This window comes from Hyperoodon ampullatus (assembly GCF_949752795.1).
Source record: "Hyperoodon ampullatus genome assembly, chromosome: 8".
In the NCBI taxonomy this organism is placed as follows: domain Eukaryota; kingdom Metazoa; phylum Chordata; class Mammalia; order Artiodactyla; family Ziphiidae; genus Hyperoodon; species Hyperoodon ampullatus.
In genome coordinates, this window is record NC_136921.1 from 252,725 (window position 1) to 272,136 (window position 19,412).

The following is a 19,412-nucleotide window of genomic DNA, read 5'->3' on the forward strand; positions in this document are numbered from 1 at the left end:
CTGCCCTAAGCAGCAGTATCTCAAATCTCCTCGGTGCTCACTGAGCCCTCCACACTAGACCCCTGTGCCCCTCTGCGAAGGTGGGCCGCACCCTGCTCTTTTGCCTGTTGCCTGCTTTGTTATGTATTCAGTCTTGGTTCCCCAGGCTGGGCACTCCTCCAAGAGTGGGGACCAGCTCCCTCACTTAGGTGGGGCTCTCAGAGCAAAGATCACCTCGCCCTCATCCCCCAGACAGCAGCGTGAGACATCTCGCTCACCTCCGCCCCTTCACCTCCTTTACAGCTCTGAAACTCCACAAGAGGGAGGTGGGCCTTGGGTTTCCACTGGCTCTGCTTTACAGCATCATGGCTTTCTGTTCCATAGGGGAGGAGAGGGACTCAAAAGGCCCAGTCAGTGGGGCGACTTTGGTTAAGTCCCTGGTTTCTTGCTGCATACATAGACGAGGCTGGGGTGCAAGGAGACATCGTCGGGCTCTGAGGTCCCTGGCTGGCCAGACCCGAGCCCCGGGACAGTGTGCTACCTCTTTCCACCAACAGGAGGTGACTGGAATCCCTCTAGCTTTTTATCCTGTGGGGATGCTGACAGGGTGGGGGAAGGGAGGCAAGGAGTGTAGTGTAGGGTCACAGTAGGTAAAGCAAGATCTAGGCCTCAGACCTTCGGCAGGGAGCGCCACCTCTCTCTGTGGGGAGTCCAGTGCGGGGGAGGTGGGGGGGAAACATTTCGGGGCCTGGGTCCTCTGGACAGAAGACTGGAGGAGGGAGGCCACGCAGCCCAAGGCAACGGTTAACCACAACGCGGCGGGACATGTTCCTTCTCTACCCTGACAGGGAACCCCGTCCTCCCAACTGAGAGGACAAGGTTTGTGGAAACACTGCTGCCTGCTCAGATATGCGTGCCACGCTGCTGCGGCCAGACTCCAGAATTCGCTTGCAGTGGAACTGGGGGAGGCAGCCGAGCTGGGTTAACTGCACAGATGGGGACAGCTCCCAACTCCCTCCTCCAGTCCCCAAATGGACCAACCTCGGATTCCGGGAAATCCCGGAGGGATATACCGAAACGAAAGGGAAAGGGAATAAAAACTAGCTTTCTCTTTCCCGACACCCACCGCCCCACCCCCTCCCCGCCCGGGTGGCCCCTGCAGGCCACGTCCTCAGCACCTGATGCAGGTGTAGGCGCACTTCGGTGGAGGTTTCCCAGGGCACCACCCTGGCGCGGAAGGAGCTGGGCTCGGCCTTCTGCGCCTCCTGCATAAGGCGGTGCATGGGGTAGTGGCGGCGCGGGAAGGCCACGTCGCCGCCTGCCAGCAGCCCCGTGGGGCAGAAGTCGTTGGCACCGTCGCTCACGTAGAAAAGGCTCGAAGGGCACGCCGTCGTGGGCCCGCTCGAGCAGGTAGTCGCTGAGCACCTTGTGCTGGCACATGTTGGCGGGGCAGTGAGCGCAGCTGTGCGCGTGGAAGGGCTGCATGGCCAGCAGCCCCCAAGGGTCGGGCCCCGACGGGTTGCTGAAGATGTGGCGGAACAGGCCGTGGTGGCCGGCGGCGCGCAGCGCACTCTCCACGCCAAAGGTGTTGGCGTCTGAGATGAGAATAACCTCAAAGCAGGCGCCCTGCTTGGCCACAAACTGCAGCAGCTCGCCCGTGCCGGGCGACAGGGGGATGGCCTCATAGTTGGCGCGCAGGTCCCGCGGCCGCACGCCCTGCTCGCCCAGGTACTGGAAGACGCGCTGCATGTATTCGTTGTAGAAGCCCTCGCGCTAGGTGGCACACAGGCTCTCAGGCAGGCGCTGGCCCGCCGCGGCGCGCGCACGACGGAGTCGTCGCTGTTTTCGTCCACGATAGTCTTGTCCAAGTCGAAGGTCAGGAGGAAGCGCGGCGCACCGGGCGCAGCCATCCCGCTGTCCTCTACCAGCTTTGCCCGGAGCGACCAAATCCTTCTGTGGTCACCAAAAAGAGTCCCTCAGAGGAAAGGGGGACAGGACCTCTGAGCTTCTCCTGCAGGGTGGGGAGCGGAGGCTGCAGAGGTCTGTCCCGGCTGAGTCTGGAGTGTCAAGAGTGGGGAGAGGGCCTAGCTGAGGTATTTGGGCGCAGGATGGAGCAAGGGGTGCTCACGGGAATTGGAGGGGACGCTGCGTCTTATCCATCCCCGGATTTCTGGGCTCCGGCTCTCACGAGTCCCTCCAGTCCAGAGGGTCCGTGAATGCTGTGCATCTGGGACATTCCCTCCACTTGCCCCCCATCCCCATGTTATGTATTTTTAACCACAATAAAAAAAAATGAATGAAGCACTCATAACACATGTTACAACATGGATAAACATTGAAAACATTCTAAGTCGAAGTCATACTGAAAAGGCCACTCATATCACAACCATCGTGGGTGCTTTAAATCCATAGCAGTTTTGAAAGTGAGGGGGAAGGGACTTTCCTGGTGGTCCAGTGGTTAAGACTCTGCGCTCCCAATGTAGGGGGCACAGGTTCGATCCTTGGTCGGGGAACTAAAATCCCGTGTGCACAGCATGGCCAAAAATTAAAATAAACGTCATTGGCCTGGTTTTGGGTCATAGCATCATCCTTGAATCCATCAGAGCACCCACAGGATGGAACATGGGATTGGCTAAATGTGGATCATATGCCCATCTTCAAGGTGGGTGGAATGTAGCATCAGCCCTCTGGAACTGTTTGGACTGGAAACAGGTAAGAAGTTCCCAAAGGAAAGCTGAGGTTCTGGACTTTGGCCTGAGAACAGATGCTGGCGTGGGGAAAGCGGCAGATTCCACATCACTGACGGCCCACTGCACAGCTGTGGGATCTGAAGGCCAAGGAAGGAAGGGGCTGATTTAGGGTCAGGGGCTGCAGCCACCCATCCAGTGCTCTTGCTGTCCGTCCACAACAGCAAGAACCTCTTCCTCTTGCAAAAGGCACAGCTCTCCTTGATGTCTCTGGTGGCGGGAGCCCAGGAGTCACACCTGCCCCCTGGCCACATGACTCACCCATCCCCCCAAGAACAATACTGCTCATTTATCCAGTCTCCTCCCTCCTTTACAAAGAGCAGAGACTAAATGCTATGGTGGTTAGGAAATTCTTGCTCAATGAAGCAGTGGGAGGCTCAAGGATTATGCCATATCATGGAATCCATCATTGGCAGCTTTCAGAGACCACATGGGTGCACGTGGCTCTCCAAGACCATGCAGCCTCAGTGTGAAACTGTCCACTGGGTGGCCCAGTTGCTCCCGTATCTTTGACTCTTAATGAGTATGAATATCATAAGTTTGTTACAGCTGGAAGCCCGAAGGATTGCAAGGCCACGGTCTGCTGTATGGTTGTTGTGTCAGGGACACACTCAAATGTTTAGACGGTTATTACCTCGCTTGGCAGGTTATGGGCCTGTGAGGGGGAGGCCCTTTTCTCAACCACAAGGATGTTAGTAACTGAAACATCCCAAGGGCTGTCTGTGCTACCCAGGTAGCTGTTCAATTGCCAGCAGCAAGGTCAGCTCAGTAATTGGCCACAGAGACTTGACAGGGACCTCCAGCTTGAGCTGGAGGACCACAGATGACTGCCTGGATGGTCAAAGTTCAAGGGCTGTCCTGAGACTTGATGTCTATTGATGCCCACTCAGATGGGACAAAGGATGCCTGCAGTCCCAGGAGGGCCCCACCAGCCCTCAGGAGGCAGCACCTGGGGGCTGGTAGGTCGCTGCACCAAGTTCTGTATAAATTCATAACATGACCATGGAGTGAGCTCAGTCAGGCCTGTGCTGAACCCGGGCTGTCCAGGCCAAGTGGGGCCAGCACTACTTCTCTAGTTCAGATGGTAGGAGGAAACCACGTGGGCTTCTGAGGCCCTAACAGCCGTTGACTGAGGTTGAGTTGGATTTGAAACAGTCAGTGACCAGAGCAGACATTTCATTCTTCCGCCATCAGGTTCCAGGACGGGGGTAGATAACCAGCGGTCCAGGTGAACCCCCACTCGTGAGTGACCCCGGGCAAGTCCTGTCCACCCTACAGGACTCAGAGGTGTGGTGTTAGGGGGGCCGTGGGTCAGCTGTGCTCAACACTAACCCACTAACCCTAACGCCCAAACCTCTACTGTTCACTCCCTAACCCTAACCTCCTCATCTCTAATCCTAAACCCTAAGGCTCCTAACCCCTAGCCCCTAGATACTCGACCTTGACCTGTAAACTCCCAACCGTTACCCTGACCCTGACTCAGACGGTCTAACCTGATCCTCTAACCCTGACCCTCTAGCCTGCATCCTTTAACTCTAATCCCTCAAAACCTGGGCTCAGCTGAGTGGCTCCATCCAGAGGTGAAGCAAGACCTGTCTTTGAGCCCCCACTGCCTCTGCCCTCTCCTCCCCCCAGGAACCAGAAAGCCCTGGGTTGTTGGACTCTCCTGACCAGATGGGCAGCTGCTCCTGGTCTACCTGTGCCCACACCCCCCTCCTCTGGGGCCCTTGGCCTCTGGACTGTCTGACCTTCAGTCCACCTTCAACAGCCCGGAGACAAATCCAGGTGAGGCGCCTGCTTCATTGGCACAGGTGGGACCTGGTCCCCATCCTCACAGCCTGGCCAGAAAACTTTGTGTGCACTGTCTCATGAGGCTGCCTGTCCCTAACCAGCTGGAGGGGTCGGGAGTCAGATGCGGAACCGAAGTGTCCTTGAGGTTGGAGTGCGGGCAGGAGACAGCAGGAGAGGTGAGAGGTGAGGTGTCATCATTCCCAAACCAGGCAGGGAGTGTGTGCTGTGTTTGCATTTCAGGCAGGGAAGAGTATGTCAGATGGAAGCTCTGAAGTAGCACACCTTGCAGGCCAACCTACTAGGGCAGTTCTTCCCTAAGCCAACGGGTGGCGCAAGACAACGCAAGAAACTGTACATATATACTTACAATGAACCTGGCAACTGGAAAGGAAACGTTACAGGTCAAGGCAACCGAGGCACGAGGAGCCCGTCCCGCCCGCCCAGGCTTGCGCAGTCTGGAGGTGGAGCCAGGGTAGGCTGGACAGGCAGCTCCCGGCTGGGGCCTGGGCCGGAGAGCCCCAGAAGGCGTGGCAACCCGCAGACAATTTCCAGAGCCCGCAGACAATTTCCAGAGCCCACTGCAGCCAGGAGACGTTCCCTACAGAAGAGCCTCTGGCCCTGTGTGTCCACCCTGCACACAGCACGACCATTTGTCCGTCGACCCCTGGGCCTAGTTCACGGCTGTCTGGCCGTCCCTCCCCTCACTTCCTGAGTGTCTGAGCCCCCAGGGCCCCCTTCGCCAAGCCTTCTCTGCACACCTGGCTTTCCTGACTATCCCTGCCTCTCTGAGCACACCGTGTCCTTCCCCTGGGTCTGCGGGTCTGGCTAAGGGTCCCCCTTGTCCCCGGGTGGGCACCCCAGCCAACGCTGACACTTGCGTTTCCTGAAAGATGGCCCCCTCAGTCTCACCAACTCCAAACTGTGTTGCGTTTACTTCTGGGAAAGAGGGAATGAAGAGGAAGCCCCATTCTGGCCTCACGCAAGGTGCGTGCTAACCTTGTGGACCCAAGGGACCACAAAAAAGAGGCTGGAAGCCTGGCGGAGGCACAGCCCCCACCGTCACCCCTGTTCCTCGGCCCATCTCCTCTCTTCTGCCATCAAACCCCTCAGCCGCCACCAGAGGAAAAGTGTGGGCCTGATCCTGTCACTCTGGTTCCAAAACTGTTCTGTCTATAAAACGAAGTCAAAGCTAGCTGTCTGGCCACTCTTGCAGCCCCTCTGCGATGCGTCCTCCCCGCAAGCCAGGCACCCAGCCCCTTCCCCTGCCCCCTGCCCCCACCCTCCTCTAGAGCGAGCTCCATCCATCCCGCTCCTTCAGTTCAGCTCAGCTGCCACCTCCGCTGACCCACCAGCCAGAGGTAACCTCTCCCTCCGCAGACACACTTGGCCTGCAGCTTCTCTGCCCCGTGCCCGGCTGGGCTGAGCAGAGCTGAGGGCATGCGCCTGCTTCACTGTGGACCCCAGGCCCCAGCACATGGCACAGGCTCAGGGGTGTTTACTGGACAGATGGATGACCATGAGGATGAGCAGGCATATCACTCACGGTAGCGGGGAGTGGTCCTCCTTTTGAGTCTCTACACTTCACCACAAAGTGCTGAGGCAACAGAAAAAGGGAGGGGAGGGGAAGGCGGCACCAGAAAGCAACAACTCCGTGCCTTCCTCATCCCCGCACAGTATGCATGTGTACACACACGTGCACGTACACGCCCAAGCATACCTGCATTCACACACATGTACACACACACATGCAAAGATGGACTGCAGTCACACACAGGCACACAATCACACGTGCTGCACATGCAAAAACACGTGCATACAAACCTATGTGCCTGCCTGCACATAAACACACTCACATACACTCGGGTGTACACAGACCTGTGCACAGCACACACATGCACATGCTTGTGCACACTCACGTAATACACACACATACATACAAAAGCTCAGGAAATTTCATAAAGTTTGTTTTTGTTTCACCCTCCCCAAGAACGAGGAGACAGCAGATGGTCCCTGGGAAATAAAGATGGTCACGGCCCTGCATCTGTCACAGAGGCTAGTTGAAGGCTCAAGCACGCTCTGCCCTGCCCAGTCGTGGGGTACAGACCCAGCCTACTCAGCTGCCTCAGGCGAGCCTTCCGCTGCCCGAGCCACTCGTGGGAGAAGCAAGTCTGAGTGTCAGTTGCAGGTCATGTCTGTGCTACTTCCGGACTGGGGGTCTTGTGTTATCTTGCATGGTATCTTGCTGTGGGCTGAGGCTTACATTTTGCTATCTACTCTTCCGTAAGCACTTCACCATATTCCTGAATGCCTATGCCCTCCAGAGGCCCCAGTTCTAGAACCCTGGAGTTGGGAAACAGTCAGCCGTCTCTGTGCACAATCACAAAGCTGCAGTCTGACCCAAGTCCACTTCTTCTATGTCTTAATGCTGCTCCACCTAGGGCTGATTGCAGAGGTGCTGGGTCTACAGTCCATGAAGATCTGGGAGACATGATCCCCCTCTCGCAGGCCTGCACGGACTTGCCTTTGCCTGTTAGTCCAAGTCATGCTCTATACAACATCTCTGTTTTTCTCCTCTAGAAAAAAATATTCCCAGAAGCAGCAGCATCTCTTTAGACCACAGTCAGGATGACCCTCCTGGAATGAGCCTCAATCCTACCTCAACTGGACTATCTTCTGCCCTCTGCCTGACAAGGACCAGGCCTTGGGTGTGGTCAGTCTCCCCTCCAGTCTGACTGGGCCTTCCTGACCAGAGAACCCAGGAATACCCCCTGAGCCTGTGGACTCAAGCACGAGCTGTGGGAAAATGTGCTGATGCATTAAAAAAATGATAGTACTCTCCAAGACCATGAAAAATCACACACAACACGAACCATAAATAACAGCCAGGCTTGTTCTACACTGTGTGAAAACTCAATTTTTCACTACACTGGAACACACTCAGAGATGCTCTGGGCCTGGAAGAGCCCCAGGGCCCTGGTCCTGCCCAGACTGGAAAGGGCCTCACATAGCACCTTCTGGATCCTCACTGTGGTGGGATGGGGGATCCAGGGAGACTGCATAAGAAGTGGGTATGGGAGCCCAGCCAAGCTCCCAGGCTTTTGGGGCCTGGAGGGTCAGAAAGTTCCAGAGTATTCCCCTTGCTGAACTTGGATTCAGAGTCCCAGGTACTCTGTGGGCAGCAGGATCCTCCCGTGAGGACACTGACCATCTCCTCCAGGCCTCTACCACACAAAGGGTGACTAAACACAGAGCTGTGCCACAGGGATGCGGGCAGGGCAGGGAGCCTGAGGGAGATGAGGCGGGAAGTGGCGGCACCCCAGTTCCATGGTCTTCTCGTCCCCCTGGAGCCCCTGCCCTGGTGCACAGGTCACTGCCGGGCTCACCATGAGTGACGTGCTGAGCAGGCCTTAGTCTTACCGATGGGCAGATGTCTCGGGCCCTCTGCATCCTGTGTTTTGCTGCAGACAGTACACCCTTAGTAACTGCTCAAGTCACGGATCGAGAGGGTGAATGAATGAATGAGCAAGGGAATGAGTGAGCAATGAAGGAACAGAGAAATGGGCAAATGGTGGATCCGCACTGCCATGCTGACCCCGAGAACGAAATGTCACAGGTGTGCAAGACTCTCCCATGAAACAGTCTCCACCGCCTCCTGACCCCAAGCCACTCCCTTCAGGACACCCTTGCTCCACACCCTAAACTGTACCCTAGCCCTAGCCCGTACCCTAACCCATACCCTAACCTGTACCCTAACCCATACCTAACCGTAACACATAGCCATACCCTAACCCATACACGAATCCTAAAACTAAGGCATACCATACCCTAAACCATACCCTAACCCTAAACCGTATGCTAACACTAAACCATAACCTAACCCATACCCAAACCCATACACTAACCCTAACCTAACCCTAACCCTGAACCTGACCCTGACCCTGACCCCTAACCCTAAACCTAACCCAAAACTAACCCTAACCCCGTAACCCTAACCCTAAACCTTACCCTAACCCTAAACCTAACCTTAACACTACCCTAACCCTAACCCTAACACTAACCCTCACCTTTACCAACAACCTTACCCGTTTGCTAACCCTAACCTAATCCTAAACACTAAACCTTAATCCCTAACCCTAAACCTAACCCTACGCCAGCCCTAACCTTAACTAACCCTACCCATAACTAACACTAATGCTAACCCTAACCCTAACACCTAACCCTAACCCTAAACCTCTAACCCAAAACCTCTATCCATAACCCTAACCCTAACCCTAACCCTAACCTAACAAAAGCACCGATGCTACTCCTATCTCAGGCCCTGACACTGTCCCTATATAAAGACTTGCTGCTGTCAATATCTATATCCTGACACAATTCTGAGCTTATATCCTGACCCATCTCTTACTGAAGTCCTGAAACTCTCCCTAAGTGAACCTTGACGCTGTCCCTAAGTGAGACCCCGAGGCTGTCCATAAAAGACACCCCGATAATATCTTTAACCAACACCCTGATGCTGATCCTTCAGAGGCACTTGTGGTGCTACTAAGCCTTTCCCAGACACTGTCCCTAGATAAGGCCCTGACGCTGCTTCTAAATAAGGCCCTGATGCTCTGAGTAACTAAAGCCCTCAAACTATCCCTTGCTCATTTACTGACACTATCCCTAGCCCTTAACCTGACTCGATCCATACCTAATGTCCTGCCTCTGATCCTACCTGAAGCCCTAATGCTGTCCCTAACTAAGGCCCTGACTAGTCCTAACTCAGGCCCTGACACGATACCTAACAAAGGCTCTGATGCTATGCCTAACTAAGGCCCTGACACTCTCCGTAACTAAGGCCCTGAACCTACTCCTAACTCAGGACCTGAACATGTCTTTAACTAAGACCCTAATACTGATCCTACAAAGGCCCTGATGCTGAAGTCATGACCTGACAGTGTCCCCAGCTAAGGGCCTGACGCTAGGCCTCACTCAGGCCCTGTCACTCTCCCTAAGTCAGGCTCTCACGCTGTCCCTACCTGAAGCCCTGACATTGGTTCTAAAAATGGCCCTGGTACTCTCAGTAACTAACGTCATGACACGATCCCTATATGTTAACCTGACCCTGTCACTAGCTAATGTCCTCCCTCTGATGATAATTAAAGCCCTGATGCTGCGCCTAACTCAGGCCCTGAATTTAGTCCCAAGTCCGTGACACTGTCCTTAATTAAGGCCTAGATGCTTCTTCTAGGTCAGGGCTTGATACTCTTCCTAACTAAGGCCCTAACACTATTCCTAACTCAGGTTTTGACACTGTACGTAACAGAAGGCCCTGACGCTAGTCCTAAGGCCCTGACACTACTCCTAACTCAGGCTCTGACACTAGTCCTAACTAAGGCCCTGACACTGTCCCTAACTAACGCCCTGACACTACACCTAACTCAGGCCCTGACACTGGCCCTAACTAAAGCACTGACACTACTCCTAACACAGGCCCTCACACGATTCCTTTGAAGGCTCTGATGCTAGTCCTAAGGCCCTGACACTGACCCTAACTAAGGCCCTGCTGCCGTCAATATCTAAAGTCCTGACACTATCCTGAGAATATACTCTAACAAATGTCTTAATAACGTCCTAGAACTCTCCTGATGTAAGCCTTGACGCTGTCCCTAAGTGAGGCCTTGAGGCTGTCCCTAACACAGGCCCTGAGAATGTCTTTAACAAAGACCCTGATGCTCATCCTACAGAGGCAATTGTGCTGCTCCTAAGCCTGGCCTGACACTTTCCCTAGATAAGGCCCTGACGCTGGTCCTAAATAAGGCCCTGATGCTCTGAATAACTAAGGCCTTCAAACTATCCCTCGCTCATTTCCTAACATTTTCCCTAGCCCATAACCTGACTCGATCTGTAGATAATGTCCTGCCTCTTATCCTACCTGAAGCCCTAATGCTGTCCCTAACTAAGTCACTGACTACTCCTAACTCAGGCCCTGACACTGGCCCTAACTAAAGCCTTCAAACTACCCCTAACTCAGGTCAGACACTGTCCCTAACAAAGACCCTGACACTACACATAACACAAGCCCTGACATGATGCCTAACAAAGGCTCTCATGCTAGTCTTAACTAAGGCCCTGACACTCTCCCTACCTAAGGCCCTGAACCTACTCCTAACTCAGGCCCTGATCATGTCTTTAACAAAGACCCTAATGCTCATCCTACAAAGGCCCTAATGCTGCTCCTAAGTCATGCCCTGAGAGTGTCCCTAGCTAAGGGCCTGATGCTAGGCCTCACTCAGGCAGTCGCTCTCCTTACGTCAGGCTCTGACGCTGTCCCTACCTGAAGCCCTAACACTGGTTCTAAACAAGGCCCCTGGTACTCTCAGTAACTATGGTATTGACACTATCCCCAGGTCATTTCCTGACATTATACCTAGATATTAACCTAACTCTATCTTTAGCTAAAGTCGAGCCTCTTATGCTGACTAAAGCCCTGATGCTGTGCCTAAATCAGGCCGTGAATTTAGCCCCAAGGCCATGACACTGTCCCTAACTAAGGCCTAGATGCTGGTCCAACATCAGGGCCTGATACTGTCCCTAACAAAGGCCCTAACACTATTCCTAACTCAGGCCCTGACACTATACCTAACGGAAGGCTCTGATGCTACTCCTAACCAAGGCCCTGACACTGTCCCAAACTAAGGCTTAGATGCTGGTCCAAAGTCAGGACCTGATACTGTCCCCATCTAAGGACCTAGCACTATGGCTAACTCAGTCCCTGACACTACCTAACAGAAGGCCCTGACCCCAGTCCTAACTAAGACCCTGACACTGTCCCTAACAAAGGTTCTGATGCTAGTCCTAACCAAGGCAATGACACTGTCCCTAAGTAAGGCCTGAGATTACTAATAACTCAGGCCATGACACGATACCTAAAAAAGGCTCTGATGCTGTTCCTAACTAAGGCACTGACACTGTCCCTAACTAAGGCCCTGACATTACTCCTAACTCAGGCCCTCAAACGATTCCTAACAAAGGCTCTGATGCTAGTCCTAAGGCCCTGACACTGTTCCTAAGAAAGGCACTGATGCCACTCCTAACTCAGGCCCTAACACTGTCCCCAATGAAGGGCCTTGTGGGACTCCTAATTCAGGCCCTAACACGATACCTAACAAAGGCTCTGATGCTAATCGTACCTAAGGCTCTGACACTGTCCTTAACTAAGGCCTGGACACTACCACTAACTCAGGCCCTGATACTGTCTCTACCTAAGGCCCTGACACTACACCTACCTCAGGCCATGACAGTGTCCCTAACTAAGGCCCTGACACTACTCCTAACTCTGCCCTGATATTATAACTAACAAAGGCTCTGACGCTAGTTCTAACCAAGGCCCTGACACTGTCCGAAACAAAGGCGCTGACACTACTCCTAACTCAGGCCCTGACATGGTACCTAACGAAAGCTCTGATGCTAATCCTAACTAAGGCCCTGACACTAACCCTAACTAAGCCCTTGACACTACTCCTAACTAAGGCCCTGATGCTACACATAACTCAGGCCCTGACACTGTCCTTAACGAAGGCCTTGACACTACTAATGACTCAGGCCCTGACACTGTCCCTGAGGCCCTGACACTACTATTAACTCAGGCCCTGACACGATACCTAACGAAGGCACTGATGGTAACCCTAACTAAGGCCTTGACACTATTCCTAACTAAGGCCCTGATGCTACACTTAACTCAGGCCCTGACACTGTCCCTAAATAAGGCCCTGATACTACACCTAAAACAGGCCCTGACACTGTTCCTAACAGAGGCACTGATGCTAGTCCTAAATCAGGCCCTGACACTGTCCCTAATAAAGGTCCTGCTGCTGTCAATATCGAAAGTCCTGACACTATCCTAAGCTTATATCCTGACCAATCTCTTACTAAGTTCCTGAAACTGTCCCTAAGTGAGGCCTTGATGCTGTCCCTAAGAGAGGCCCTGAGGCTGTCCCTAACAGAGGTCCTGATAATGTCTTTAACAAAGACCCTGATGCTGATCTTACAGAAGTACTGGTGCTACTCCTAAGCCTTGCGTGGACACTGCCCCTAGATAAGGCCCTGACGCAGGTCCTAAATAAGGCCCTGATGATCTGAATAACTAAGGCCTTCAAACTATCCCTCGCTCATTTCCTGACGTCATGCCTAGCCTGTAACCTGACTCAGTCCGTAGCTAATGTCCTGCCTCTTATCCTACCTGAAGCCCTAATGCTGTCCCTAACTAAGGCCCTGACTACTGCTACATCAGGCCCTGACACTGGCCCTAACTAAAACCTTCACACTACTCCTATCTCAGGTCCTGACACTGTCCCTAACTAAGGCCCTGACACTACTCATAACTCAGGCCCTGACACAATACCTAACAAAGGCTCTGATGCTAGTCTTAACTAAGGCACTGACACTCTCCCTACATAAGGCCCTGAATGTACTCCTAACTCAGGCCCTGATCATGTCTTTAACTAAGACCCTACTGCTCATCCTACAAAGGCCCCAATGCTGCTCCTAAGTCATGCCCTGAGAGTGTCCCTAGCTAAGGGCCTGATGCTAGGCCTCACTCAGGCCCTGTCTCTCTCCCTAAGACAGGCTCCCAGGCGATCCCTACATGAACCCCTGACACTGGTTCTAAACAAGGACCTGATACTCCCAGTAACTATGGTATTCACACTATCCCCAGGTCATTTCCTGACACTATACCTATACCTTAACGTAACCCTGTCTTTAGCTAAAGTCGAGCCTCTTATGCCAACTAAAGGCCTGATGCTGTGTGTAACTCAGGCCCTGACTTAGTCCCAAGGCTTTGACACTGTCACTAACTAAGGCCTAGATGCTGGTCAAACATCAGGGCCTGATACTGTCCCTAACAAAGGCCCTAACACTAATCCTAACTCAGGCCCTGACAGTGTACCTAACAGAAGGTCCTGACGTTAGTCCTAACTAAGACCCTGACACTGTCCCTAACAAAGGCTCAGATGCTAGTCCTAACCAAGGCCCTCACACTGTCCCTAAGACCCTGACAGTACTCCTAACTTAGGCCCTGACCCGATATCTAACAAAGCTTACTTATTAAGTAAGTAATAATTAGCCTACCTGAAGCCCTAACTCTGTCCCTAACTAAGGACCTGAATAGTCCTAATTAAGGCCCTGACACTGTCCTCACCAAGGCCTTCACCGTACTCCTAACTCAGCCCCTGACACTGTACCTAACTAAGGCCCTGACAGTACTCTTAACTTAGGCCCTGACATGATACCTAACAAAGGTTCTGATGCTATTCCTAACTAAGGTGCTGAAACAGGACCTAACTAAGGCCCTTGACTTAGGAGTAGTGTCAAGGCTTTAGTTAGGGACAGTGTTGGGCCTTAGTTCAGACTAGCATCACAGCCTTTGTTAGGTATCATGTCAAGGCCTGAGTTAGGAGTAGAGTCAGGGTCTCAACTGGGGACAGTGTCAGGTCCTTACTTAGGACTAGCAACAGAGCCTTTGTTAGTAATCGTGTGAGGGCCTGAGTTAGGAGCAATGTCAAGGCCTTAGATAGGGACAGTGTGTGTCAGGGCCTTGGTTAGGACTAGCATCAGAGTCTTTGTTAGGTATCACATCAGGGCCTGAGTTAAGAGTAGTATCAGAGCCTTAGTTAGGAACAATGTCATGGCCTGAGTTAGGAGTAGTATCAGGGCGTTATTTAGGGACACCGTCAGGGCCTGAGTTAGCAGTAGTGTCAAGGACTTTGTTAGGGATTGTGTCAGGGCCTCAGTTAGGAATAGTGTCAGGGCCCTAGGTAGGGACAGTATGAGGCCCTGACTTAGGATGAGTATCTAGGCCTTAGTTAGGGACAGTGTCACGGCCTTGGGATTAAATTCAGGGCCTCAGTTAGGCACAGCATCAGGGCTTTAGTTGGCATAAGAAGCTCAACTTTAGCTAAAGAAACGGTTAGGTTAAAGTCTAGGTATAGTATCAGGAAATAACCTACGGATAGTGTCAAACTTTAGTTACTGAGAGGATCAGGGCCTTGTTCAGAACGAGTGTCAGGGCTTCAGGTAGGGACAGCATCAGAGCCTGACAGAGAGACGGTCAGAGCATGACTGAGGCCTAGCGTCAGGCCCTTAGCTAGGGACACTGTCAGGGCATGACTCAGGAGCAGCATCAGGGCCTCTGTAGAATCAGCATTACGGTCTTAAGACATGATCAGAGACTGAGTTAGGGAGAGTGTCAGGGTCTGTTGTAGGTGTAGTATCAGGGCCTTATTTAGGGACAGTGTCAGGGCCTGAGTTAAGTGTAGCTTCAGGGCCTAGTTAGGAATAGTGTCAAGGCCTTAGTCAGGGTCACTGTCACGGCCTTAGTTAGGGTTAGCATCAGAGCCTTCATTGGGTGTAATGTCATGGCCTGAGTTACGAGCAGTGTCAGGGCCTTAGTTAGGGACAGTCTCAGGGCCTTGGATAGGACTAGCATCAGAGCGTTACATATAATGTCAGGGCCAGAGTTAGGAGGAGAGTCAGGCCCTTAGTTAGGGACACTGTCAGGGACTTAGTTAGGGACAGTATCACGGCCTGAGTTAGTAGTGGTGTAAAGGCCTTAGCTAAGGACAGTGTCAGGGTAGGCCTAGGAGGAGCATAAGGGCCTCTGTAGGAGCTGGGGCCGGAGCTGGGGCTTGGGCTGGGGCTGGGGCTGGGGCTGGGGCAGGGCCTGGGGCTAGGGCTAGAGCCTTACTTAGGAATAGTGTCAAGGCCTTAGTTAGGGTCACTGCCAGGGCCTTAGTTAGGGTTAGCATCAGATCCTTCGTTAGGTAAAATCTCAGGGCCTGAGTTAGAAGTTGTATCAAGGCCTTAGTAAGGGACAGTGTCAAGGCCATGCATAGGACGAGCGTCAGAGCCTTTATTATGTATAATTGCAGGGCCAGAGCTAGGAGGAGAGAAAGACCCTTAGTTAGGGACACTGTCAGGGCCTTAGTTAGGGACAGTATCAGGGCCTGAGTTAGTAGTAGTGTCAAGGCCTTAGTTAAGGACAGTGTCAGGGCAAGGCCTAGGAGGAGCATAAGGGCCTCTGTAGGATCAGCATCAGGGGAAGAGGCAGGGGCAGGGGCCGGGGCTAGGGCTAGGATTAGGGCTAGGGCCTCAGTTACGAATAGTGTCAAGGCCTTAGTTAGGGTCACTGTCAGGGTCTTAGTTAGGGTTAGCATCAGAGCCTTCATTAGCTATAATGTCAGGGCCTGAGGTAGAAGTCCTGTCAGGGCCTTAGTGAGGGACAGTGTCAGGGCCTTGGTTAGGATGAGCGTCACAGCCTTTGTTCTGTATAATGGCAGAGCCAGAGTTAGGAGGAGAGTCAGGCTCTTAGTTAAGGACACTCTCAGGGACTTAGTTAGGGACAGTATCACGGCCTGAGTTAGTAGTAGTGTCAAGGCCTTAGTTAAGGACAGGGTCAAGTCAAGGCCTAGGAGGAGAATAAGGGCCTCAATAGGATCAGGGGCTGAGCCTGGGGTTGGAGCTCGGTCTGGGGCTAGGGCTATGGCTAGGTCTAGGGCCTTAGTTAGGAATAGTGTCAAGGCCTTAGTTAGGGTCACTGTCAGGGCGTTAGATAGGATTAGCATCAGAGCCTTCGTTAGCTATAATGTCAGGGCCTGAGGTAGGAGTAGTGTCAGAGCCTTAGTTAGGGACCGTGTCAGGGCCTCAGTTAGGACTAGCATCAGAGCCTTGGTTAGCTATCGTGTCACGACCTGAGTTAGCGGAAGTCTCAGGCCCTACTTAGGGACAGTGCCAGGGCCTTGGTTAAGACTACCATCAGAGCCTTTGTTAGGGACAGTGTCAGGGTCTTCGTTAGGACTGGCGTCAGGGACTGAGTCAGGCATAGTGTTAGGGACCTTGTTAGGGACAGTACCACGGCATCAGAGCCTGACGTAGGGAGAGTAACAGGGCCCGAGTGACGACTAGTATCAGGCCCTTAGCTGTGGACACTGTCAGGTCATGACTCAGAAGCAGCAACAGGGCCTCCGTAGGATGAGCATTACGGTCTTAGTCAAAGACATGATCAGGGCCTGAGTTAGGAGGAGCGTCAAGGTCTCAGGTAGGGATAGCTTCAGGGCCTGTGTTAGGGACAGCCTCAGGGCTTTATTTAGGGCCAGCATCAGGACTCACTCAGGGATAGTGTCAGAACCTTGGTTTGAGATGGGTCAGTATATTAGCTCAGGATAGTGTCAGGCCTTTAGTTATTGCCAGCAGCAGGGCCTGAATTAGGGACAGCTTCCGGGCCTTACTTAAAAACAGTGTGAAGGCCTTAGTGATGACTAGTCAGGGCCTTAGTTACGGACAGCATTAGGGTTTCAAGTAGGGTAAGAGGCAGGACAATAACTACGGACTAGGGATAAAGTGAGGAACGGAGCGAGGGACACTTTGAAGGTCTTAGTTATCGAGAGCACCTGGGCCTTCTTTAGGACCACCGTTACAGCCTTCGGTAGGGACAGTGTCAGGGCAAGGCCTGGGAGGAGCATAGGGCCTCTTCAGCATCGGCATCAGGGTCTTGGCTGGGGCTGGGGCTAGAGTTGGGGCTGGGGCTGGGAATAGAGCTAGGGTTGGGCTGGGGCTAGGGCTAGGGTTAAGGCCTTAGTTAGGAACAGTGTCAAGGCCTTAGTTAGGGTCACTGTCAGGGCCTTAGTTGGGGTTAGCATCAGAGCATTACTTAGGTGTGATGTCAGGGCCTGAGGCAGAAGTCGTGTCAGGGCCTTAGTGAGGGACAGTGTCAGGGCCTTGGTTAGGACGAGCGTCAGAGCCTTTGTTATGTATAATGGCAGGCCCAGAGTTAGGAGGAGAGTCAGGCCGTTAGTTAGGGACACTGTCAGGGCCTTAGTTAGGGACAGTATCACGGCCTGAGTTAGTAGTAGTGTCAAGGCCTTAGTTAAGGACAGTGTCGGGGCCTCACTTACAACTAGCATCAGAGCTTTTGTTCGGTATCGTGTCAGGGCCTGATTTAGGAGTAGTGTCAAGGGCTTAGTTAGGGTCAGGGTCAGGGGCTTAGTTACGAGTACTGTAAAGGCCTTACTTAGGATTAGTGTCAGAGACTTAGATAGGATTAGCATCAGAGCCTTCATTAGGTATCGTTTAAGGGCCTGATCTAGGAGTAGTGTCAGGGTCTTAGTTAGCGACAGTGTCAGGGCCTGAGTTAGGAGTGGAATTAGTGCCTCTCTTAGGAACAGTGTCAGGGTCTGTGTTAGGTGTACTATCAGGGCATAAGTTAGGACAGTGTCAGGGCCTTAGTTAGGACGAGCATCAGAGCCTTGGTTAGGTATCGGGACATGGCCTGACTTAGCCGGAGTCTCAGGCCCTCTTAGGGACAGTGTCAGGGCTTTGGTTAGGACTACCATCAGAGCCTTTGTTAGGGACAGTGCCAGGGTCTTGGTTAGGACTGGCGTCAGGGACTTCTGTTAGGTACACTGTCAGGCATAGTGTTAGAGACTTTGTTAGGGACAGTATCAGGAACTGACATTGGAACAGAAACTAGGCCTTAGTTAGCAACAGTGTCACGGCCTTGGGGCTAAATTCAGGGCCTCAGTTAGGCACAGCATCAGGGCTTTAGTTGCTGTAAGAGGCTCGTATTTAGCTAAAGACAGGGTTAAATTATGGTGTAGGTATAGTGTCAGGAAATGACCCAGGTATAGTGTCAACACCTTAGTTACTGAGAGTATCGCGGCCTTGTTTAGAACCAGTGTCAGGGCTTCAGATAGGGACAGCGTCACAGTCTGACGTAGGGAGAGCGACAGGGCCTGAGTGAGGACTAGCATTAGGCCCTTAGATGGGGACACTGTCCGATCATGACTCAGGAACAGCATCAGGGCCTCCGTAGATGAGCATTGCGGTCTTAGTTAAAGACGTGGTCAGGGCCTGAGATAGGCGGAGCGTCAAGGCCTCAGTTAGGGATAGCTTCAGGGCCTATGTTAGGGACAGCCTCAGGGCTTTATTTAGGGACAGCATCAGGGCTGACTTAGAGATAGTGTCAGGACCTTGGTTAGAGATGGGTCAGTATATTGGCTCATAATACTGTCAGGCCTTTACTTATTGCCGGCAGCAGGGCCTGCATTAGGGACAGCTTCCGGGCCTTACTTACAAACAGTGTCAGGGCCTTAGTGATGACTAGTCAGGGCCTTAGTTAGGGACAGCATTAGGGCTTCAGGTAGGGTAAGAGGCAGGACATTAACTACAGACTAGGGATAAAGTCAGGAACGGAGCGAGGGACACTTTGAAGGCCTTAGTTATCGAGAGCACCTGGGCCTTCTTTAGGACCAGTATCACGGCCGTTAGTAGGAACAGTGTCAGAGCAAGGCCTAGGAGGAGCATAAGGGCCTCTGTAGGATCAGGGGATGGGGCTGGGGCTAGGGCCTTAGTTAGGGTCACTGTCAGGGCCTTAGTTAGGATGAGCATCAGAGCCTTCCTTAGGTAAAATGTCAGGGCCTGAGTCAGAAGTAGTGTCAGGGCCTTAGTGAGGAACAGTGTCAGGGCCTTGGTTAGGACGAGCGTCAGAGCCTTTGTTATGTATAATAGCAGTGCCAGAGTTAGGAGGAGAGTCAGGCCTCTAGTTAGGGACACAGTCAGGGCCTTAGTTACGGACAGTATCACGGCCTGAGTTAGTACTAGTGTCAAGGCCTTAGTTAAGGACACTGTCACGGCAAGACCTAGGAGGAGCATAAGGGCCTCTGTAGGATAGGCATCAGGGCTGGATCTCGGGCTGGGGCTGGCGCTAGGGCTGGGGAGGGGGCTAGGGCTATGGTTAGGGCTAAGGCCTTAGTTAGGAAAAGTGTCAAGGCCTTAGTTACGGTCACTGTCAGGGCCTTAGTTAGGGTTAGCATCACAGACTTTGTTAGGTATAATGTCAGGGCCTGAGTTAGAAGTAGT

General features: G+C 52.8%; 1 pseudogene across 1 annotated transcript in view; it reads right to left on the reverse strand.

The window, feature by feature from the left end:
* Positions 1 to 334: 334 nt before the first annotated feature.
* LOC307056956 (phosphoethanolamine/phosphocholine phosphatase-like) overlaps positions 335 to 19,412 on the reverse strand; it is an 80,465-nt pseudogene continuing 61,387 nt past the window's right edge. The window contains exons 2-3 of the transcript in view: positions 1,158 to 1,900; positions 335 to 352 (exon numbers count right to left, since the gene is read on the reverse strand). The product of the transcript in view is annotated as a phosphoethanolamine/phosphocholine phosphatase-like (transcript). The remainder of the gene's footprint in view (positions 353 to 1,157; positions 1,901 to 19,412) is intronic.